The following is a 25,009-nucleotide window of genomic DNA, read 5'->3' on the forward strand; positions in this document are numbered from 1 at the left end:
CCTCTTTCTTTTGAAAAATTATCTCCTTTCATTATAGAAACTCTAGAAAAAAAACCCTTTTATCAATAACTACTTACTGCTTAACTGTACTTTCTGTTGAAGATTAAAAAAATAGCTTAATTCTTTAAATCATGCTACACCAGGGTATTAAACTCACCTATATATCCTGTCAGAGGAATCTCACAATCTCAGTTCTCATCTGCCAGACCTATTTAGTGTACTTTTACATATCATTCATAAATATGAACAAGCCATAGACCCAAGCTCTCATTAAGAACATTCTTGGCTCAAGAAAATCAAAGAATAAAAATCATGTTCTGGTTTTACTACTTCCGTCTATCTACAGCATATTCGTGTAAGGAAAGAACCCAGCTGCACTTTTTTATTTTGTCCCTCACCGAGGCTAACATGCACCTTGACCTAGAGGTGAAGAAAACACATATAAACACAAAATCCATACATATACTAGTATCTGATTCTGGACAAGTTACTGGCCTTAAACCCGCCACACTCCTTTGAACAAGGATGCAACTTTAGGATAAGACCTACTGGCAAATGATAGCTGTGCCTGAGGTTATCCTGAAAGCAGCTGCACAAGCTAAGGGAGGAAGACACTGTTTTTTTAATGGTAAATACTGCCCCTCACATACGCAATTCGAGCCTTTGTTGGCAAAATCTAAGTACAAAAGAATTTAACTCCCCCAAAAGCGAAATCACAGCCATTATTTTTGCAGATCAGAAGACATCCCAGTGCAATGTGTAAGAAAGATAATGCAATTAATATTTTACACCACTTACTCCCCTAAAACAAGGGGACTGCAAGGCTCCGATGACCAGACCACGGCTTCACAGCCCCAGATGGATTTTGACTCAGCCCTGGTTTTCTTCCGAGAGAACTATACAAACAGCTTCTTGTATTTAGCATGTTGCCCTGTCGAGTCATCAAATCTAAGCACTGATGATGAGGGTTTTTTTAATCAAATGTGTCATAAATGTGGTCGTTCTCAAAGACCCTTCCAAAAGAATCTAATCATTTCCCCTAGTCCTGAAGGGATGTCTTTATCATCCCTTAGAAATCGGACCTTAAAACCACAGGCGACGGTCATTTTTCTCAATTAAAAACGAGCAACATGGAAAACGTTTCCTTTACCTTAGCTCCAGAGGCTTGGTCAGAGGAGTGTGGTTTTCCCCTGTCTCCGGAGCTGATCTGTGCAGGCGAGCTCCGGTGCAGCCCAGCCCAGCCCAGCCCAGCCCAGCAGTAGTAGGAGTTGCCCACGGAGCGCGGCGGCAGCGTTGTGAGTATGTGTAGCGGCGGCTGCAGCCCAGGGACTAGTCCCCACCCAGCTTTGTCTTCAATCAACGTTCTCTCTACAGGAAGCAGCGCATCTCCCACTTCCTCCTCTTCTTGGTAGCTGTTAGCGGCTTGCTTCTTTTCCCTCTCATTTCCATTTCAGGGCTTACTCTGGTGGTTTTGTCTGCTCCTGGGCTGCTGACAGTGATTTGACTTTAATCCCCCTTCTCCCTTTGTTCAAGTCCCTCTGGTGCTGTCTGTTCCTTCCTTCCCCTTTTCTCATGGCCCCACCGTCACCTCCGCGACAGCTTCCACACACCGCTCAGTCGGCCCCCTTCCTGGCACACTGCCTGCTTTTTTAGCCTGAACTTGGCTTGTAGCTATTGTTGTTCTTGCTGTTGTTGTTGCTACTGCTGCTGCTGCTTTTTTGGGTCAACATCCCCTGGTCAGGTTCTGGCCCCCAAGATCCCACACCAGCCTCCACTGTTCCTCCTGATTTACTGTGTCCCCATCAAGCCAGCTAGCTGGGAGCTTGCAGCTTGCAGCTTCTCACTGCAGCATTTTTCTCCGTGGCCAACATTTCAGATGCTTCATTTCTCCAAGGTCCCACTACCACTGAGATCTTACTTAACCCACATGCTCAGAAAAGAATGGCCTGATAAGTATTCTTATGGGGCACGGGAACTAAACCAAGTTTGGCGATGCTACCTATAGGCCTAACAGTGAGGACTATTTCCAAAAGATTCTCATAGATGGGAAGGAATGAGGTGGTGCTGAATGCTGCACATTCCCAACAGAGAAACTGAATATCCCTCTCCCCATCCCACACACACTAGCAGGGCTGAAAGGACCCACGCGATCCTCCAGTCCCTTCCCTTCATCTTAGGAGGTAATATCATGGAACACACAAGGGTAGAAACTGCAAGCTGTTTGTCTGCCAGAATTTCAATCCAAGTTGCCATTAGTGACTGTATGAACTTGGGCAAATTATTTAAGGTCTATGTGCCTCAGTTTCCTCATCTGCAAAATGTAGTTGATGATAGCCATGCTCTACAGTGGAAACCTGAGGATTAAATGAGATGGTATACAAAATGCTAATAGTTCTGGGGACATAGGGAGTATTCGGCACATAATAACTCTTATTATTTTTAGAGGACATTGGGCCTCACATTCAGTAAGTGATTTCGGCAGTCAGCAGCCAAACCCTCACCAGTACTTGGTTTTCCGATTCCTCACTATTAGTATGTTCGCAACTGAACCCGGATGCCTTAATAACAATTTATTCAATGTGTGAGTCATTCTCCCCCCAGTACTAACACAAGGTACTTTGGGGAAGCTACAGATTAAACATAAGATGGGGGAAGGGGAATCCTGTTCTAGTGTCCAGGCAACACTATGGAGCTAAAAACAACAACAAAAAATCACCTTTTCTCAGGAATCAGTGCCTGGAAAGCTAATCTTGCCAGGCAACAGTTAATTCCCCAACTCCTCCTTTTTAATCCAGTCTTGCCTTAATCCTCCAGCAAGTAAACTAACAGGAAATGTTAGAAATCTAGGACTGATGGAGATTAACTCACCAGGTGAGCCTTCCAAACACACCGTGGGGACCACAGCACATTAACCTAGAAGGTACAGAATTTAATTTCTGTGAAATGTTCTGAGACAGTCCCAAAACACCCTTTGTTTCGATTTGATGTTCCATGAACAGAGTTTGCTTATTTTTTCAAGGAAATCTTCCATCAAAAAGGACCCTGATGTCAACTCACTCAAACCTGAAAGCTACAAAATGGATTGATTTAAGATTGAAAATGAGCAACTACCTTCGATCCACCAGCAAATAGAATTGCAGTAGTGAGAGGACTGGGCATGAATCCACCAACATGTGAGTTACCTCCACACCAGGAACCCTGGTGCCAAAGGTTACCAGGAGCTTTTAAATGTAAATTTAAACATGCATGATGCCAAGCCTAAGAAAAATGAGAAGCATGTTATTAATGGTTGGAAACAAGACTATGGTTAATTTTAGACCAGTAGGTTCTGGCATTAACTCTAGATTCAAGTACAGTAATTTTTTGTGTCTTTTTGTTTCTAACTCACTCTCTCTCTCTCTCTCAACCATCAGAGAGTGGCTGGTATTTATATTTAAGCCTATATAGTAAAACCTCTTTCAAACAATAAAATCTCTAGGAATTTTGCCTGCTGCCTTCTAATCAGTTCTTCCATCTCTGGCCCTTATAAAACTCAGAGTAGGTTAATTGCCAGTGTTAGGAGGTGCCAACAAAACTCTATACAAAGCTAAAAACTAGATTTTAAGATCTCTCTCTCATTAATACCTCATTGCTTTTCAACTAATCCTAATAGCCTCTTTTTCAGGAGAGAAAAGTAAAGTGTGGGGGTATAACTTGGCCAGGATAGATTAATCCAGTTTAGAGCTCTTAACACAAGTTTGCACACCAAGTTTGCAAAGTGTTAATTTCTTAGGAAAATGACATCTCACCATTAATAGTTTATGCATCAATTGCTAACCATGAGCCTATCCCAGTACATTTTATCACTGGGTAAAACAAAAGTCTGTAAAATACTCTAACACTCATGCATGGCCGTATTTGCAGGCATTAATACTTTGTATTTCTTACATCTACTGGCAGCGGAGGTTGGGTAATGAAGAGGACATAATTTTGGCCTGATGTCTCTCCTATTCTATTGAGCTTTCTAGCTGGATGTTCCTTGGAGTTCTTATGTTTAATAATCCCCAGATTATATACTATACCTTCACCCAAAGCCTGTTCTTCTTTCTATATTCTCCATTTCATTTAATGAGGAATACAAACCATTTGCCCACATCAGGAATATAAGAATAACCACCAAATCTTTTATCTTTGTTATCCCAATCTGACTTAAAGTTCTTCATCCTTTCATTCTCACCACCAAACTATCTCCTTGCCCAAACTCCTCCTCTCTCTTCCTCTTGCCACTGTCTTATTTCACAAATGCTTTGTTTTTTTCTGTGCAATTACAATACTTTCTACTTTGTCCTCCGACCTCCAGTCTCTCTTCAAAGCCATCCCCACCAGAAGTACATTGCTGAGATGGAGAGTTGATCAAATCACTTTCCTACTATAATACTTCAGTATCTCCCCTCTGGGTTGCTCACAGGATGTATGCCTTAATTCCTCTGCATGGCATACAAAGCCTTCTGTGATGTCACCTGTCCACATTCTCCCTTAGTGCCTGTTGCAGCCTTATGTGCTACAGCCTTCACAGCAGGTTCCTGAAGGGGCTGTGCTGTTTTCTCCCTGCATCTTGGCACATGCTATTTCTGTCGCCAGAAATGCCCTATCCCTTCCTCTATTTTGCCTACTAGTAAACCCCTACTTACCCTTTAGGACTCAGCTTTTCTCAGAAGCCTTCCCTGACCGTGGAAACTAAGCAGGTGCTTCCTTTTCTGTAAGTGCGACAGGTGCCTTGCCTCTACTTCCATTTCAGCACTAAGGACATTATTTTCATGTTTTGTTAGATGTGCATCTCACCCCTCAGCATTTGGGTCCGTTAAGGTTAAGTCCATGTTTGCTTGTCACACAGTAGGTAGTCAACAGATGTTTGTATAATGAAAAGGTATCATTGGTAGAAATTCCATTCCTTTGAGTGAGGGGAGAAAAAGGAAGTCTCAAAAACGAGAAGTTGGTCATGGGGTAAGAAACAATAATTCCTCTCTCTCTATATATATATATTTTGCAAATTTTCTATAGAAATCCATGGCACATGCACAACAAATTCTTAATATTTGTTATATGGGCAAGCCTAAAAAATTCTAGGACAACTCCTAGTTCCATTTCTGCATTGAACTTCTTATAAAGAAGCATAATCTGGCAACAAAAAAGTAATTAGAAAATAAATATTAAGTCTGGGCTCAGTGGCTCATGCCTGTAATCCCAGCAATTTGGGAGACTGAGGCAGGCAGATCACTAGGTCAGGAGTTCGAGACCAGCCTGGCCAACACGGTGAAACCCCATCTCTACTAAAAATACAAAAATGAGCTGGGTGTAGTGGTGCACACCTGTAGTCCCAGCTACTCAGGAGGCTGAGGCAGGAGAATCACTTGAACCCAGGAGGCAGAGATTGCAGTAAGCCAAGATTTTGCCATTGCACTCTACCTGGGCAACAAAGCAAGACTCCACCTTGAACAACAACATCAATAAAGAAAATAAATATTAAAAAGAAAGCTATTTTTTATTTGTATCTCTGTAGGAACTTTAAAGAGACTGATGAATAAGCTAGAAACACTTCTCACATCCCCTTCTGCACTCTCAAATCTTTGCCACATCCCAACTGTCCCAGAGCATCTCATATGCCAAATCCCCAAACTCCCTAATCTCTCTGCAATGCTGTACACCTCCTTCTCTCTCCTCCCCCGCTATGCCCAGCTAGTTCTTTATTTTTTTATTTTTTTGAGACAGTCTTGCTGTGTCACCCAGGGTGGAGTGCAGTGGCACAATCTCAGCTCACTGCAACCTCCACCTCCCAGGTTCAAGGGATTCTCCTGCCTCAGCTTCCCGAGTAGCTGGAATTACAGGCGAGCGCCACCATGCCCAGCTAATTTTTGTATTTTTTGTAGAGATGGCATTTTGCTATGTTGCCCAGGCTGGTCTCGAATTCCTGACATCAGGTGATCCACCTGCCTCAGCCTCCCAAAGTGCTGGCATTACAGGCATGAGCCACCACACCCGGCCTAGTTATTTTTTGATTGACTTGCCTTCTCTGGCAGAGCCCACCCTATTTTTTCTTCCCTGTCTCAGCTTTGGTAGGTAGGTAGGTCAGTCGGTCTCTCTCTCTTTCTCTCTCTCTCTCTCTCTCTCTCTGTTTCCAATCAGAAAGGAGCCTATCAGAAAGGAGCCATCAGCTGTGCCAGCAAACCCACCCCTTGAGTGCATGTGTGGGCTGCAGGGAAGAAGGAAGAGTAAATGGGAACAAAAAGGTAAATCCATGTAGTCATAAATCTTGTCCACTCTTTTACATCGATGGTATATTTAATGGCTTACTTAATTGTTCAGCTGAATAGTAATCAAGAATAAGTAAATTATTGAGCTGTTATTTTATCACAGAAAAGCTAGAATTCCAGGCATTTCTTGGATCAGCTAAAGGGAACAGAAGCCTCTTTAAAGAGTTCTTCAAAAAGATATAATCATGATCTGATCTGTGTGTCACAGGATCATTCCCTACCCCCAGACATCTGAGCCTAAGCCCAGCTGTTGGGAGCCAAGAAGACTGAATCATATTTGGCTTGAAGAGAGTCAGGGGGTGGGTGGGCAGAACTAATCTTTCTGGAGAGAGAGTGGCTGGCCTTCACTAATGAAAAATGTCAGTCTCTGTCTCACGGCCCAGCATGAAAGCTAGTGGGACAAGGGACATGAAGAGTAATAGCCAACTCTTTCATCAGAGGGAAATGTGTTGGAACCATGAGTTCTCTTCTTTTGCTCTGGGCACAGCCAGTAGTGTGAAGCCCCCTAGATCCTTCTCTGATATTGCCTGAAATGTCACACACATAATACATGTGTGTGTTGAATATATACACTCCTGGGGAGGCTATCGGTGATGAATGAGTTAAAGATGCTTGCTTTCCTAATCCTTCATGAGAAAACAAACACAAATGTTGATGAGGAGAGGAAGGGGATGGGTAAGGAGGCCAAGAGTAGATGGAAGTTGAAGAAGGGGGCTGGAGGAGGGCTAACCATGAAGCCTGAGGTCTTACTGAAGAGGACAGTAGCACAGAGGGACACAGGCAGGGAGAAGGCAAAAGACAGGAGGGAGACAGAAGTAGAGTTGGAAGTAGGTAAGAAAGAGCCATGGCCAGCCTGGTGCGGTGGCTCATGCCTGTAATCCCAGCACCTTGGGAGGCCGAGGCAGGAGGATCACTTGAGTTCAGGAGTTCAAGACCAGCCTGGCCAACATGGCGAAACCCCATTTTTTACTAAAAGTACAAAAATTAGCCAGGCGTGGTGGCAGGTGCCTGTAATCCCAGCTACTCGGGAGGCTCAGGCAGAAAAATCACTTGCAACCCTGCCGTGAGCCGAGATAGCGCCACTGTACTCCAACCTGGGCAACAAAGCAAGACTCCACCTAAAAAATAAATAAATAAAAACAAATAAAAAATTTTTAAAAGAGTCATGGAGGCCTTGCTGTGGATACAAACGGTTTTGCCCAGAGAGAGTTTGACCACGCTACTAGAAACAAGGGCTCCACACTCCCCAAACCAGGGCTGCCTTATGTGTTTCTGAAGTTCTGGTCTTCCCATAAGCAGAAACTGTTCCAAACCCCAGCAAAAGTTGGAGCTGGGCTATTGATTGGGGTCAGGTGAAATAATTTAAACCAAATGTGTTACTACCATAAAAACAGAAACAGTGATTCTGCGAAGTAAAACTTGTTGCTTCCAAAAAGTCCCTGAAGATCAATATAGATATTCAGGGACAGGACGGGCATGGTGGCTTATGTCTGTAATCCCAGCACTTTGGGAGGCCAAGGCAGGCGGATCACCTGAGGTCAGGAGTTTGAGACCAGCCTGGCCAACACGGTGAAACCCCATCTCTACCAAAAATACAAAAATTAGCCAGGCATGGTGGTGCACGCCTACTCGGGAGGCTGGGGCAGGAAAATCACTTGAGCCTGGGAGGCAGAGGTTGCAGTAAGCCAAGATAGTGCCACTGCACTCCAGCCTGGGCAACAGAGTGAGATTCTGTCCCAAAAAAATAAATAAATAAATAGAGAAGAAAAAGAAATTCAGGGACAACAGGAAACAGGCAAGAAGATCAAGAAGAGGGAGTCTGCAGTGAAGTGTGACAGAGGTTAGAGAACACTGTGCACCCACAAAGCCTTGGAAAAATAGCCCTTTAAAAGGAATGTCAGAATTAAAGGATACAAATCTGCAAGATTAATATCACACATGTAAATCATTTTGAAGTATCTTGAAAGAAAAGCTATACAATAATAACTCCAATAATTTATAGGCAAGGCAGAAAGGCAAGACTCAGTTTTTCTGTGCCAAAAATGTAGACTAGACAGCGTGATCTATTTTGTCAGTAAATAGGTTGGCAAGAGAGGATAGGGAATTAAAGGAGCTGTTTAAAGGCATTTTTCTTTGTGTCTTTGTTGATTTGTCTACTGGAAGGGGTTTTCATAAATTTACTTGTGACCTTGCTTGGCTCCCCTGCCTCTATTCTGTACCTAAGTTTTCAGGTTCTCATTTTGAATTTTCTATGACAGAATTTCACGAACAGAACCACAGCAGTGGAGGGAACTATGGCTTGTGAATGTGTCCCTTCCATCAGAGTCCACTAGAGTGGGATCACTAGACCTGCCACTCCCTGAGGGCAAGGGCTGGGTCTCACATCTCTGCATCTTCAGCACCTACCTTGCACAGCACTTGGCACATTGCATGCACTCAGTATTTGTTTGTTAACTTTAACTGAATATAAACAATTAGATCCTGTGGAAGACAGTTATGACCACTACTGACCATTTTGAAAATACCAGAACATTTTATAAAATCAGCTAAAAATCTAAGAGAATGAGTGAAAAACTACTAAGACTGCTTAAAATATTACCAAAAATGTCCCCAGAAATCAAAAAATGAGAAGAGGAGGTAGCAAGGGGGTAAATGTGATAGTGATTTTTGAAAAAGGAAAGACCGTGAAGTTACCGACCAAGTAATAACATTAAACCAGCAGGGAAAAAAAAAAAAAAAAAATCTGTCTTTACTCAGATGATAGTAAATCCCACTATATGTAGAAAACTCTTATGAAGCAAAGTGTTGTCAATTGATTGCTCTTCCGGCAAATCTGTGAACTCTGAAGGTGCATTTGCAGTAATGCAAAACACTGCTCACAAAATGTTGCTAAAATGATTTCCATTACTTTAGTAAGAAGTTATTCAGCATTCTTTAAGTATTACTTGTATGATTACACAGGGAAATTTCAACAGAGAAGAATTATGTAGTATAGAGTAAAATTGGAAGTCTCAAATTATTGACTTGGCAAAAATAATCTATAATTAAGATTCCTTAGCAAATTACTATTTTTGTGCAGTTTTATAACTCCCCTCCCTTGCCCGGACAAATTACCACTTCTTTATCCTGGTTATAGCTCTTATCACATTGTATTATCATTGCATGTTTACCTCTATCTTCAACCACATGTGAAATCCTAGAATTCACAGGTAATGTCTTACTCAGTCTTGTATCTCTAGTGCCTTGTCCAGTGCTCAGTGCATAGGACACAGTAGGTGTGCAATAAATCTTATTTGCATATCTCAATAAAGGCAAGAGCATGACAAGTAAGGTCCAGATATTCATTTTAGGAGGAGGGAGATAAGTCAAATTTCTGTAGGGCTGTTTTTATTTTTAAAATATTAACAAAGTCCTATAGTATCTGTTAGTCTGGCAAGTTTGTTCATTATACCTTATTGTTTATGATTTTATTTTCCAAAGAAAAGAGTGAGTTACATGTTCAAGATCAGTTATGGTCATTGATTCCTTCCTAGTTCAGAATATTGAAATTTACCCAGACCACAGCCAAGTCATTTATTTACTATTAAAATATTTATGTACATCCCTCACTGCTAAATTTTTACATCTGGAAAGTAGATTTGCATAAACTGAAAATTAACAGCATAATATGACTTAAGTAAATCCTGCCAAAATCCTGTCAACACACTTGGTGCAGAGCTGATATAAAAGTGGAAAAATGACATTACAGGCACCCTTATTTAAGGATTACATACATCAATGCTTTTATATCTGAAAGACATGACAGCAATAACCACAAATAACATAGACAAGAGAGAAAAAAGTTGTTCATGCCCCACAGCTGAGAAGGCACCACCAGAAAAAAGATAAGATTTTAAGGAATAAATTAAAGTGTTCAGAATCGATATATTTGCTTAATCTATTTATTAGTGAGACAGACTCCCATTTTATTATGGAATAACAGTCTAAGGAGACTCTTCAAAGACTCACCATCTATGACAATCATCAGATGGGAAAATAAAAACATCTTTCTACCCTTAAGTCTGTAGGAAGATAACAACTGTGTGCTTGATTAGGCAGGGTCTTGATGGTGCCTGATACACAGTAAGTGCTCACTAAATCTTTGTCAAATGAGTAAATGAACTCCACAAGAACAATGGAAACTCACTATTCCCATTTATGATATAAGTAAATGACGAGGTTAGTATGTACTCTTAGTATGAGAGCCAAAACTGCTGCTCTAGTACCATTGGGTCAAAAGCTGATGGTGATCTGAAGGGCATCTTATGATCAAAGGGTTTATGATGAAGACTCCTGTGTAGATTTTGTGTAGAATGATGAGTATGCATATGGGGAGCCAAGTTATGTATTTTGACAACCAGATTATCTCCCCTGCTCCAAGGGAACCTGCTTTATAACCTAAGGGGCTGGTTTCTCCCACTTGGCATCTGGAAAGGTGTTAATTTATCATCGGTTTCTAGGGCCAATGGAGGACAAAAATCATCCTTCCACCCTCTCTAGATTTGGGTGCAAATGTTCCTGAGGTTGCCTTCTTCTTCTTATAATCAATTGATTGGGATAACATTGTGTACATAAGTTCCACGGTGGGTTGGCATTGCATATGCAGTTGATATACTTAGCATATTTGTCCCCACCCAAATCTCATGCTGAACTGTAATTCCCAGTGTTGGAGGTGGGGCCTGGTGGGAGGTATTTGGGTCGTGGGGGTGGATCCCTCATGAACGGCTTGGGCCATTCCCTTGGTGATAAGTGAGCTCTCACTCTGAGTTCACAGGAGATCTGATGACTTAAAAATAGGTGGCACCCCGCTCCCACTCTCTATCTCTTGTTTCTGCTTTTGCCATGTGATGTGCCTGAACCCTGTTCACCTTCTGCCATGACTGTAAGCTTCCTCAGGCCTCCCCAGAAGCTGAGCAGATGTCAGCACCATGCTTCCTGTTCAGCCTGCAGAATGGTGAGCCAATTAAACCTCTTTTCTTTATACATTATCCAGTCTCAGATATTTCTTTATAGAAATGCAAGAACAGCCTAATACAATGGACTCTACATGTTCCCCAGTGCCCAGAAGAAAGGTTTTTCTGCTTGTAATCTGTTCTTTTCCTCCGACCATCAGTAACCATAGGTCAGCAATCTTTTTAGCCTCATATGTGCCACAGAAGACAAGAAATTTTCACTGGTACATTTGGTAGATTTCAGGAATAAACAGAAGAAAGAGAATAAGGGAGAAGATTAGGAGGGAGGGGTTTATTCTTTTCATGAGAGCTATTTTTTAAATAAGATTGCTGCAAAGAGAACTCAAATGGGAGCCACATAAACAGGCAATTTTAACAGCCACATAAGAGGCAACTTACTTTAAGAGGGAGAAATATGAAAACTTACTTCTAAAATTAAGGGGCGGGAGTGCAAAAAACAAAAATAAAAATCTCCAAGGAACAGCCAAATGAAAACAACAGAAGCCAAAGAAAGAGAAAGGACCAAGAGGCAACTATGCTGCTTCCAAAACTCGCAGAAACAAAGTTATAATTCCGTGATTAGTAATTAGTCTTTTTAGGGATGGAGTTGGGTTGGGAGGAACAATTTTTTAGTTTAAAAAGGATGGGGATATTACTGGAATTGGCCATATAAAAGTATTCACTTTTTATTAGCCAGGCATGGTGGTACCCGCCTATAGTCCCAACTTACTTGGGAGGCTAAAGTTGGAGGATCACCTGAGCCCAAAAGATAGAGGCTGCAATGAGTTGCAATGATCATGGCACTGCACTCCATCATGGGCAACACAGTGAAACCCTGTCTCAAAAACAAACAAACAAGCAACAACAACAACAACAAACCCATTTGCTTTCTATCTAAAATTGGGTATAATTCATACATTTGAATATACAAATATTTATTGGAAGTTTACTAGGTGCCAGAAGGAAACAAAACAGTGTTTCTGATCTCATGGATTTCATATGATAGTGAGGGAATCCAAAAATAAAATCATTAATAGATAAATATGTTAGGTAGCATTAAATTTGGAGAGGAAAAATAAAGCAGTGAAGGGGAACAGAGCAGCAGTAATGCACACATTTTAAACTGGATGATCAAGGAAGGGTGCTGGTTATTCTCTGATTGCCATCTCCTCCCTCACCGTTTTCTGTTCATTCTCCATTTTTCTTTGCTTTGCTCTCCAAGCTGGCCCTTAATTATTCTGGGCTTCTACTGTTTGTACTCTAGTATAGTCTCTTCCCACACTGACTCAGAACTGATCTGTGTGACTAATAGAATGTGACTGAGATGACAATGTGTGATTTTCAAGGTTAGGTTGTAACAGGCCCTGTAGCTTCCACCTTGGCCTCCTTGATCATTTGCTCTGGGGGAAACCAGGTGCCATGTTGTGAGGTCACTCAAGCTGCCCTGTGGAGAGGCCCACATGGGGAGGATCTTAGGTCTCCTGTCAACAACCAGCACCAACTTGCCAGCCATGTAAGCAAGCCACCTTGGAAATGGATCCTCCACCCCAGACAAGGCTTCAAACAACTGATATTTTAACTGTAACCTCAAGTGAGACTGAGGGCCAGAAATACCAAGATAAGCTGCTCCCAAATTCCTGACCCACAGAAACTATAAGAGAAAAAAAGTATACATTGTATGAAACCTCTATGTTTTGGGGATCGTTTGTTATGCAACAGTAGATAACTTGTATAGTACCCAGTACTTCATTACTCCAACTCCCTTAGTCTCTGATTTCCATCTGTGTTAGACCAGTGGGTAGAAAGTGAGGTCAGTGTGTCCATTCCTCAGCATTGTTCTCTGGTCCTGGTTTCCTTCCTCAAGGACCACAGCTTCTTCTAGGCAGCCCCACAGGTGTCCAGGACTGCAACTCTCTGCATTCCTACAACACTAGCCCCTTCAAGCCTAGATGTGGCATCAGATCTTGCTGTTGGTTTCCTGATCCCCACACATATCTCGGTAAACACTCCCTTCATTCTCCTAAAAATGGTGCGCCTTCTATTTCCTAAAATACCCAGGCTGATACAAACGTCCTCCTGCAGGAGAAGACATTTAGACAGAGACCTGAAGGAAGTGAGAGGAGGCCACCTAACATCTAGGGAAGAATATTTCAACAAGTGCACAACACCCTCCCGAGACTGCGGAAGTTGGGCGTGTTCAGAAGCAGCAAGGAGGGGTCAGCATGGATAGAGCAGAATGCACACATAGGGTATAAGGATGGGGCAGTAGTCGAGGGCTACACTTAATCGAGTTTTGTGGGTCATGGTTGTATTCTGAGTGTGATGTACAGCCATGGGGTGGGAAATGGTCTGAATGAGGGCATGGCATGATCTGACTTGCATTGTGAGACCAGAATGAAGGTAGCCAAAATGGAAACCAGAACAATGAGAAGGGCCTTTTGAAATTTAGAAAGATGATGTTGGCTTGGCTTAGGATGATGAATAGTAAAGGCGAAGGCGATGGGGAGAGACTGGATTCAGGCTCTATTTTGAAACTAGGGCTATAAGAATTTGCTGCTGACTTGGATGTAAGGGAAGGAGAGTAAGGGGGAGGAAGACTCCAAAGTGAATGGTGACTGGTGGAGCTATTTACTAGGATGGAATCAAGAGAGTGGAGGGGGCAGTGTGGAGGGAAGAGGGGAGGAAATCAAGAATTTGTTCATCTCAACTTCAAAAGAGGAAAAGCATAACCTTCTACTGTTAAAAAGGAAGATGAGAAGTCATTTTTCATTTTACAAAAAACAACAACAACAACAACAACAAAAAACGGACCTGTATTCATAGAGTAACATCACTATGTCCTGGCCTATTAGAATATCACCATTAGAAGACTTTTTAAAATCAAGGAGCACATTCTCAATTTTAGTTGGAAGTGCGATCAACTCTTGGTAATTTGCTCTCCAAAGAACAGACTAAATAAATCCAGGAGCTAAGGCCTTCTGAGGGCCCAGGGCCCCTCTTGTCTGTGATAAAACTCAACCTGCCTATAGGTGGAAGATTTTACACCACTGAGGATTCTAATTATCCTGCCTGTAAAAGATAATCTCACTGGTTAACTTCCCCTGACTTTCTTTTTTTAAATTTGAAATGTGACTACCTTCAGCTCCAGGATGTGACAGGAAACAAGACTTAACAGATACTTCCGTTTTTCTTGGGACAGCACGCCTCAGCCCACTTCCGCAGTCAGGGCTCCTCTTACCATAAAAGTAGAGCTGTGCCCCCACCCAAACCAAGAGGCTCACTTCTTATACAACGTCGGTTACCTGCTTTCCTTTGCAGACTTGAAGTGTCAGAGAATCTGCCAATTGGGGTTGGCACTCCCGCTTACAGACTTCCCTCTACAGACGCTGCAGAGACCAAGTGGCATTCGTCACCTCTCATCTGTGCTGAGGGGAGAAGGCGACGCCCTGTGCCTCATGGTGGGGTCGGCCGCATGCTCACTCCCACCCTGCCAGTCTGCATCTTGCCTGGGGATGCCAGTTCACAGGCCTGTCTTGATGACAACGGGCGTTTGATGTTGTTGATTTCATAATGACCTCTGTCTAAAAATTCTGTAGGCTTTCAGGAAGGGACACAGCCTACCATGATAAAATGGACTTCTCCTCCCCTCCCCCCTCTGGTTACCATGGCAACTCTGAATGACTGATTTCCTGGTTGCCATGTAGATGCAGTGGGATCCCAGCCGCTGCACCACACAAAGACGTCAGTAAGAATAGCAAGAAAACAAAAAACAAAACCAAAAAAATCACGTTTGAAAAGACAAAGGATTGCATCTCAAGCTTTCTTCTCTCACACAAAAGTGGAGGGAAGGAAGCAATTGTAATTACGAATGGTGCCCTTCCTGGAGTAGAGGTGCATGCACCTGTCCCACATGGGAGGGAAGACTGGAAAAAGGGGAAATCCCTTTTTTTGTAGCTAGGGGTGTTGGCATGGTGACGGGAAGGCAGATGCCACTCTCAGGTGGCTAGAGCCCTTCAGCACTCAGCCTGCGTTCCACCAAGGAAACCTGAAATATTCAACTGGGTGGCAGAATTAAGTTAGGTAGAAAACAAAGCAAAAACAGGTCTCACAGACATTTTTTTAGAATGTTCTTCTTTTTATAGTTCTAAATTTTAGGATTAAGATTCCAAACGCTCAAATTTAATATGGGGTTGAAGTTGAATTTTTACTTCTATTCCACAACTTCAGAGAATTAACAACAAATTTAAATGGTTTCCTGTCTTTTTAAAATTGATTTGTAACAGCCTGATAAAACCATGTAACAAAAGTTGGTTAATCCAGGTTTCTATGGTTTTCATAGCCCGGGTAATATCTGTCTTTAGTAATATGTATGAAGAGCACTTGTGTGTGAAAAAAATTGTATGTAAAAAATATTCTATATTACTCCAAATATATACAAAAACTAAAATGGTTGATAACACACCTCCTTGATTTTTCATGATTATATCTGAGTCAAGTAGTTTAAAATTAATCTGTTTTTCCTTTTCCAATATCCACCTTTCTACCTTTTGACAAATGGTTTATACATTTAAAAAACCGAATTGGGTAGGATTCACACAGAGTTACGGGTGCTTTACTGTTAATTTTTGGCTGCTGAATCACGAGGTCATTTTGTGATACCTATCTTGTCAAAGGTGGAAGCTGCAATGAACTAGAGTGTCCCACGTTTTATAAATGCTGGAGCAGTGACGTCGACAGACAAAGCTCTGTGCCCAGGGAACTACAGAGCACAAAGAGGATGGATCCAGCCCTGTAACTACCATTTTTTAATATTATTTCCAGCATGTACCACTGCCTCGTCACTCAGACCAGCATGTCCCAAACTGGATCAATATGTGGCACACAGGGTAAAAAGTACAGATGGGGAAATCAGAGCTCAACTCATTTTCAAAATCTTAGGTTCAAGAACATTGACCAGGTTTATTTACCATGGGACTTCTCAGGGCTTTTGATATTCTGATATCTGGGATGACTCTCTGAGAGGGAATTCTACAGAATAAGAATGTGGCGTTTCCCAAACGTATTTGGCCACTGAGTACTGCTTTCACAGAATCATTGTAGTTCTTCAGAGCATCCTTTGAGAAATGCTGGGCAAGATTGTCTCTAAGATCTAAGTATAGTTTAAAGATCCATGGATACTTATGTATTTATTGAGACAGGTCTCACTGTCACCCAGGTTGGAGTGCAGTGGCATGATCTCAGCTCACTGCAGCCTCGACCTCCTGGGCTCAGTCAATCCTCCCACCTCAGCCTCCTGAGTAGCTGGGACCACACAGATGCGCACCACCATACCCGACTAATTTTGGTATTTTTTTTGTAGACATAGAGCTTCACCATGTTGCCCAGGTTGGTCTCAAACTCCTGGGCTCAAGCAATCCACCCGCCTCGATCTCCCAAAGTGCTGGCATGAGCCACTGCACCAGCCTTTATTAATGATTGAAAATTACGTATTTTTAAAAAGTGATTTGGCCCATATGATACACTAATTTAGCCCATAGAGAAACAGATTTTTAAGAGAGGCAAGAGAAAAAAAAGAATTCACAATAAATTCGGTGTCTTTTATCTATTTTAAATCAAAGCAAGAGCACCAAGTTGTTTCAATAAAAATTGTGGCAGGAGGGCCGGGCACAGTGGCCCATGCCTGTAATCACAGCACTTTGGGAGGCCAAGGCAGAAGGATCACGAGGTCAGGAGTTTGAGACCAGCCTGCCCAACATGGTGAAACCCCATCCTTACCAACAATACAAAAAATTAGCCAGCGTGGTGGCTTGCACCTATAATCCCAGCTACTCGGGAGGCTGAGGCAGAAAAATTGCTTGAACCTGGGAGGCGGAGGTTGCAGTGAGCCAAGATTGTGCCATTGCACTTTGTACTACAGCCTGGGTGACAGTGCGAGACTCCGTCTCAAAAGAAGAAAAAAAATTGTGGCAGGAGGTGAAGAGGAACAGATACCGAGGGCCATGGTGTGGCGCCTCCAGGGGAGTCAGCCAGAAGCTATGGTAGGTTCTCCTGGGAAGGAACCACCAGTGCTCAGGGGACTTTCTTGGAACTGAGTCCTCTTCCGTGGAGGTTTTGGGGCTTCCATCTGAGCATACTAACTCTTTATACAACACTCCTCTCCACCCACACACACACAGAGCTGTCAACAACAGCAGAGTCACCAGCAGCTTCAGCACCACTGAAGCCAACAAAGAAAACAATGACTTAGAGAAACTCCTCCTCCTCTTCCTCTGCTCTGCGACATCATGAGTAACAAGGGGAGAGTCTCAGACATAAGATCTGCCCCCTACCCAGCCTAGTCCAGCCTACCCTGGGGAAAGAGAGTTTGAACCAAATATGAGATGGGAAACCAGACCAGATTGTTTTAATAAACACAAGTGATGACTTATGAGTTATGACATAGAATCAAATGGTAAGGGGACTGGGTCCCTAGAGGGAAAGGACAGTCAATAACAGGAACGTACAGCTGGTAGCAGCCATTTGCAAGATAAAACTGCTCCATGTTTCTGCCTCAACAAATTGAATGTCTTCAATCAAACTAGTTGAGTATCTGGGAAAGCCCCATGAACAAAGCAGGAAGGAGCAAAGTGAACTGAGAAGAGAACACACAGCTGGGAGAGGCACAGAAAGGAGACACATTTCCTTTGCCTGAGTCACCAGGAAAGTCTTGAGAGCAGCGGCGGAAACCAAGGTGGCGGCCAATGGCTGGGGAAGAGAAAGGGGGCCTTGCAGACTGAGGCAACTGGCTGCTCAGAAGCATGAGTTGGGCCAGAGCATGGCTTATCCTGTGAGCCATGAATAGCTTGGCATAGTGGGACCAAAAGGCCAGGGTATGTGGGTATGGTGGACTGAAGAGGTGGGCTGGGGTTAACTGAGGAAGTACCTTCCATGGCAATTTGATCAAAATGGAAACATAAGGAACCATTAAAAATGTTAGTCAAGGGGACTGATGTGACCGGGTTTGCATGTTGGAAAGACTGCCCCGTGACAGTGTGGGATAGGCATTGAAAGAAGGGTTGAGGGCAGGAGCAGAGTGGACACACTCAAAATATTTGAGGGTTTTATTTTTTAACTTTAAGTTCTGGGATGCATGTGCAGATCGTGCAGGTCACATAGGTATACATATGCCATGGTAGTTTGCTGCACCCGTCAACCTGTCATCCAGGTTTTAAGCCCTGCATGCATTAGGTATTTGCCCTAATGCTCTCCCTCCCCTTGCCCCTGACTCCCCGACAGGCCCCAATGTGTGATGTTCCCATCCCTGTGTCCGTGTGTTCTCATTGTTCTATTTGAGGGGTTTCTATAGCAGTTGGCAGTCAGGTGTCTGGGTATGTCTGTGAGGAGGTAAGAGGGAGAGAAGAGCAAGAAAGAGGAGGTCAGCATTAATTCCAAGAGTGAGACAACCAAGTAGATGTCTGTGCCTTCATCCAGCCCTTCAACAAGTATATATTTGCATTAATATAGAAGCATCATTTCTTCCCTCTCCCCTGAAGACCTTGCCTATGATTTACGGTGAGGAGGGCATTGATTAAAAACACCTGAAATAGTTCAGCTAATTATAACTTAATTGGGTTGTTAGTCTCTTCTGCAGTCTTTAGCTGCAACATCTCAGCCTGCTACCTTAGTGGCAACAAGATTAACAGCAGAGTTCTCCAGCGGGAGAAGAAAATTTTTCTTCAATTCTGGCAAATAGGCCAGGTGTGGTGACTCATGCCTGTAATCCCAGTACTTCTGGAAACTGAGGCAGGCAGATCACTTGGGGTCAGGAGTTCGAGACCAGCCTAGACAACATGGTAAAACCCTATCTCTAATAAAAATACAAAAATTAGCTGAGTGTGGTGGTGTGTGCCTGTACTCCCAGCTTCTGGGGAGGCTGAGGCATGAGAATCACCTGAATCCAGGAGGCAGAGGTTGCAATGAGCTGAGATTGTGCCACTACACTCCAGCCTGGGCAACAGAGTGAGATGCTGTCTCAAAAAAAAAAAAAAAAATTCTGGCAAATAACTGTACTCTGAAAAAGGGTCACACACAGGCCATTTGTGGTAACATAGGCCAACCAACCATCTTGTTAAATAAATTCTGGGCCCTGAGTAGGTCTGTGACCATTGGGGTGGGACCTCAGGAAAAGCTACTCTGGAACTGGGACAGTAGGTGTCCCAGCTTCTGAGCACTTCCATTTGTGCGTGCGGAGCCCTGTGGCTGCTGCAAAAGAAATTCTGCCTGCCGTCATAGGTTCCATTATTGCTGGGCACAACTTGGACAGCTCTAGAGGATGCAGAAGGAAGAAACAAATGAACTGTTCTGGTATAGACCTGGGGAAGATGCTTCCTTGTTCTCTCTACAAAATAACATGTATTAAAATCAAATTTTTAGAAAATGTATTTCAAGACACCAACACCAGACTAAAAGATTCTAATTGTACCTTCTTGCATGAATCCCTATGTCTAGACTAGATATTATCAGGACAATAGTCTCATATCTGAATAAGCTTTTAGTGTGCTGGCTCTGAATAGGAGGATTTTTCAAGGACCTCAATTTTATTATGGTTTAGGTCAGGAGAGGGCAAATAAGCATGACATCATAGTAACCATCCAGGAGAGCTAAAAAGGAGGCCCTCTTGACAACAGGAAAATAACATACAGTGAATTAGAAACTTCATTAGACAGAATGTTCAGAGATCAGCCTGTTTTCCTTGATGGGATTTTCTGTGTGTAAACAGTTAACTTATATTAAACATCTTTCTTAAATATATTAATAATATAATTTTCATGCATAGTCTATTGGACACAATTTATTCTTCTTTCTTGAAGGAGTCTGCATTGCCTGGAACTGTCATTAAAATCACAGTTGTCATTGTACGGCCCCAAAGAAAAGCATTTCCTTGTATCTATACCTACCTCTATATGCTGGAAGTCTTGTCTATTTCACAATAATTTCCTGTTTCCTACAAAGTGATTTTTCTCATCTGCCTTTCATCTCTTCCTTCTCTTCCCTTTTCATGTGCCTTAATGTTTTGCTTGCTTGTTTTCTTTCCTTCTAATGGTTCTGTTGAAATATTATTGTGGACTTCAAAACCAGATTACCTGGGTTCAAATCCAGGCTCCAATACTTAATTAGCTGTGTGACTTTTCTATGCTCTGGGATTCTTGTCTGTAAAATGGAGACAAAAATAGTATCTACCTTAGAGGATTACGGTGAGGATTATATGAATTTCATATAGAACAAACACTGCCAGGCTTTTTTTTTTTTTTGGTGGAGACTCTAAACAAAGGGTTCCCAAACCTGGTCAAATATCAGAATCACCTGGGGAGAAATTTTAAAGTCTACGTTCCTGGGTCCCCTGCCATAGATTCTGACTCAGTCAGTCTGGAGAGGGGCCTGTTGCAGCTGATTCACGGAGTAACATTTGGGAACCATTACTTAAAATGTGGGGGTCTCCTGTGGTGCTGTCCTTGTTTTTCCCTCCTATTCTCTTGCATTTTCCTCCATTTGTAAGTCTGGGGTTTTCTTTGCCTGCTAGTTATGGACCTTTGTATAACTAACCATTTTCTTACTTGCTAAACTGACCAACCATAGTATTTTGTTGATCTTGGGTTTCGTATTATGCATTTGTGGTCACTCCTCATGGTATGATTGTGACTTCTACTCTTGGAAAAAAATTACCAGATACATGAAGGCTCCAATTAATCTAGATTTGCTGTGGTGAAAGATAGTACATTGTTGTAGCATTATACATGAGGGACTGAACCTAGCTTTAGGGATCAGCATATTGTAAGGTAGGAGAAGCTTCAGAGATTTGCTTATCTAACATAACTAACTGATATAAAAGAAAGGAGGGGGTTGTCTTCTGCCATATAATCATAGCAGATGTGCTAAAAGGCAGTCACTTACAGGGCTCTGAAAGGTCAGGCTACTCTCCTGGTTGTTTGACCTATGGGCAGATTGACGGAAATAGATTATTTCTCTCTTTATCCATTCCCTGAGTCCAAAACCACCTTACGCTCTACCTCAGGAAATATTCTGAGGCAACAGAATGAGTGACAATCCAGGCACAAGGCTGAGAAGCAAAATTTAAGGTGCAGAGAGTTTGAGATTGGGGCACCAGTGGAAGAGGGAGAACAGAAGTGAGGTGTTTACAGAGGAGAGAAGTCTCTCAGTAAACTGGGAACTGGGCAACTGTGGGGACTGCATCCAGGGTGGAGAACTAAGACTGTGCCCAGTAAAGAGGGAGGAGGACAAATGGGCTCAAGGAGCTACTTTGGATTCTCTGTTGGAGGCAGATTTTGTGTGGAACATTTTATAGATGTCACAGGGGACATGATTGATGGAAAGATGCAACAGACACTGTACAGGAACATAAAGTTTTTTAGTCATAAAATAAGGGATAAAGAAAGTTCTGGGTTGGCCGGGCGCAGTGGCTCACGCCTGTAATCCCAGCACTTTGGGAGGCCGAGGCGGACGGATCACGAGGTCTGGAGATCAAGACCATCCTGACTAACACAGTGAAACCCCGTCTCTACTAAAAACACAAAAAATTAGCTGGGCGCGGTGGCAGGCACCTGTAGTCCCAGCTACTCAGGAGGTTGAGGCAGGAGAATGGCGTGAACCCAGGAGGCGGACCTTGCAGTGAGCTGAGATTCCGCCACTGCACTCCAGCCTGGGTGACACAGTGAGACTCCGTCTCAAAAAAAAAAAAAAAAAGAAAGAAAGAAAAAGTTCTGGGAGTAAAGGAGAAGATAAAGTGTCATGCTCCCAGACTGAGGTGCAGGCTTCCATATTCCCAGCTCCGACAATGATATCTAGCTATTGATGGAGCTGCCCAGGTGGAGCAGTGATTTCACTAGGCATGAGAAACTCACCTCTGCCCATTCTTACAGGTACTTTCATACCTTCTGGAGTCCTTCACAGTATCCTGGTTGCCAGATGCAAGTAACTGATTCAAAACTACAACACATTTCTAATGCTTATTGCAAGACAGTTAATCAAAGACCAACTCCCCAGGAGCATCCTACAACTCGTTGAAGTTGCAAGACTGTTGGAGACCCACCCCAGAACGGTAATAACATGAAGATAGACATGGTTCTGCACATATTCCCGGACTCCATATTTATACTGAATGACTAAAAGTAAATCTGTTTAAAAAATTTAAAGTGTTATGGTACATCTTGCTGTTTTTCCATTAAAAAAAATAAAGCATAATTTGCATATAGCAAGATTTACCCTTTTTAAAGTAGTTATGTGAGTTTGACAAACACACACAATCATGTAACCACTGCCACGATCAAGATATAGAACAGCTGCATCACCCCTAAAATTCTGTCATACTCCTTTGTAGTTAACTCCTCCAACCCCTGGCATCTGACAACCACTGATGTTTTTATCTTGTGAAAGGAAAATAAGTCTTGGGACACCAAAGTCACTAAGCCAAAGGGAAAAGTCAAGCTGGGAACTGTGTAGGGCAAAGCTACCTCACATTCTATTCCTAAAAAGATAGCTACTAAGATTAAAAAGCTACATACCTCCCTCACAAGGAATTTCCTTGAGGACAAAAGACAGACAGAACTCAAAGACACCCCTCTGCTCATTTTGGAAAGGCTAATCAGAAACTCAAAAGAATGCAACCGTTTGTCTCTTAGCTACCTATGACCTGGAAGCCTCCTCCCTCTTTCGAGTTGTCCCACCTTTCCAGACTGAACCAATGTTCATCTCATATATATTGATTGATGTCTCCTGTCTCCCTAAAATGTATAAAACCAAGCTATGCCCCAACCACCTTGGGCACATGTTGTCAGGGCCTCCTCAGGCTGTGTCACAGGTGTGTTCTTAAGCAAAATAAACTTCCTAAATTGACTGAGACCTGTCTCAGATACTTGGGGTTCACAATCTGTATAGTTTTGCTTTTTCCAGAATGTCAAATATATGGAATCATTACAATAGGTGGCCTTTTGGACTTGAGTTATTTGACTTGGCACGCTGTAATGGAGATTCATCCATGGGGTGTACATGCCAGTGGGTCACTTATTGCTGAGTGTCTTGCATTTTTTTTTTTTTTTTTTGAGTCAGGGTCTTACTCTGTCGCCCAGGCTGCAGTGCAGTGGTGACACAATGACAGCTCACTGCAGCCTCGATCTCCCAGTCTCAACCAATCCTCTCACCTTAGCCTCCTGAGTATCTGGGACTAAAGGTGTGCACCACCAAACCGGCTAGTTTTTTTATATTCTTTGTAGAGATGGGGTCTGTATTAGCTAGGGTTCTCTAGAGGGATAGAACTAATAGGATAGATGTATATATAAACGTGAGTTTATTAGGGAGTATTGCACTTTACCATATGAATGCTGTATCTCAATAAAAAATTTAAAACACTTTTCTTTTTGTCAATATATAATTTGTAACAAGTGGAACAAGGACTTCCTAAGTAAACAGATCTGGGTAATCATTTGTTATGTCAGATTTGGACACATTTCTTGATCTCCTTGATTTTCAGTTTATCTGTGTAAATGGGATTAATAACAACTTTTTTTTTTTTTTTTTTTTTTTTTTTTTTTTTTGAGACAGAGTCTCGCTCTGTTGCCCAGGGTGGAGTCAGTGGCACAATCTCGGCTCACTGCAAACTTTTCCTCCTGGGTTCAAGCGATTCTCCTGCCTCAGCCTCCTGAGTAGCTGTGATTGCAGGTGCATGCCACCATGCCTGGCTAATTTTTGTATTTTTGGTAGAGATAGGGGTTTTACCATGTTGGCCAGGCTGGTCTTGAACTCCTGACCTCAGGTGATCTGCCCACCTCAGCCTCCCAAAGTGCTGGGATTACAGATGTTAATAAACACTTTTCAGAATTGTGTAGCTCTCATAAAATAATGAATATTAAATTCTCCCATATAATATGCATAAAGTACTGCTAACAATTATCCAAGGCATGGAAATTAGCAAGTCTTTTCAGTGTCAGTGGGGCTTATGTATAGACCTGAGTGGATGATTATCTAATTCTCCAGGTGGGTACTTTTGTTTGACTTGCTATTTACTACTGATGAGGATATTTTACAACTCTCAGTATAAAAGTTAATTCATAGGAAACTGTTAGCAATGCAAATAATTCTCGTCAAAGAGCAATGCAGAGGGATAAAAATATCTTGGTTGGAAATATCACTCCAAGGTTACACTATTATTTGCCCTCTGGACATGAACCAATCTTTATCTAAATTATGAATCTTATTCAAACATTCTTCTTTGTTTTTCAGCCTCTATAAATACTTGTTTTTCCTATTTCAGCTGCCTGCTGGTTCCTTCATTAACAAGTTAAAAAACCTTTGACTTGTGCTCCCTTTATATTTGAATGAGTCATACTTTTTTTTTTTTTTTGAAACAGAGTCTCGCCCTGTCACCCAGGCTGGCGTGCAGTGGCGCAATCTCAGCCCACTGCACCCTCTGCGTCCTGGTTTCAAGAGATTCTCGTGCCTCAGCCTCCCAAGTAGCTGAGACTACAGGCATGCGACACCACACCCGGCTAATTTTTTTTGTATTTTTAATAGAGACAGGGTTTCACCATGTTGGCCAGACTGGTCTCCAACTCCTGACCTCAGGTGATCCGCCCACCTCAGCCTCCCAAAGTGCTGGGATTACAGGCATGAGCCACCAGCCCTGGCTGAGTTATACTTTTAACTTTGTATCTGGCAATAATTAAGAGTGCTTTGCTC

The 25,009-nt window shown here is 42.5% G+C and overlaps 1 protein-coding gene and 1 long non-coding RNA gene across 9 annotated transcripts in view; one reads left to right on the top strand and one right to left on the bottom strand.

The window, feature by feature from the left end:
- Positions 1-15,130, bottom strand: part of GNG2 (G protein subunit gamma 2) — a 127,649-nt gene extending 112,519 nt beyond the window's left edge. For 3 of the 7 annotated variants that reach the window (XM_031668107.1, XM_017961171.3, XM_017961173.3), the window contains exon 1: positions 1,151-1,813. The gene's annotated coding sequence lies outside the window, so the exon portion shown is untranslated. Of the gene's footprint in view, positions 1-1,150; positions 4,931-14,583 lie in introns of those variants that run through there. The other 4 variants (XR_002523359.2, XR_002523360.2, XM_031668106.1 and 1 more) reach the window with 4 other exon arrangements.
- Positions 4,677-22,890, top strand: LOC108586872. Of its 2 annotated transcripts, none has more exons than XR_004184916.1 (3): positions 4,677-4,738; positions 4,877-4,983; positions 6,163-6,382. It is a non-coding gene; the product is annotated as an uncharacterized LOC108586872 (long non-coding RNA). The 2 variants fall into 2 exon arrangements; XR_004184915.1 differs by lacking the exon at positions 4,677-4,738 and adding an exon at positions 22,198-22,890 and having other exon boundaries at positions 4,899-4,983; positions 6,163-6,266.
- The last annotated feature ends 2,119 nt before the right edge of the window (positions 22,891-25,009 follow it).

This window comes from Papio anubis, chromosome 7, assembly GCF_008728515.1.
Source record: "Papio anubis isolate 15944 chromosome 7, Panubis1.0, whole genome shotgun sequence".
NCBI lineage: Eukaryota > Metazoa > Chordata > Mammalia > Primates > Cercopithecidae > Papio > Papio anubis.